Here is a 255-nt window from a genome sequence, read left to right on the forward strand (position 1 = left end):
TACGGAATCGCAATGAAGAACAATCCCAAGGGTCTTTAGTTTAGAACACGTCTTTCACGTGAACGAGACAAACAGCCAATCTGCACTGTTTCCTGAGAAGGTGTTAGATTATAAGTTCAAACTGGGTTTAGATGCTATTTTTACTTTTTAGTGTTGGATACAGATTTGGAATGCATAAACGATTGAAAAGTGAAAGGATATAGGAGCATTTTGTCGTTTTTTTAAATTTGTTGAATAGATACTGTTATCATACCG

This window comes from Penaeus monodon, chromosome 31 (genome assembly GCF_015228065.2).
Source record: "Penaeus monodon isolate SGIC_2016 chromosome 31, NSTDA_Pmon_1, whole genome shotgun sequence".
In the NCBI taxonomy this organism is placed as follows: Eukaryota; Metazoa; Arthropoda; class Malacostraca; order Decapoda; family Penaeidae; genus Penaeus; species Penaeus monodon.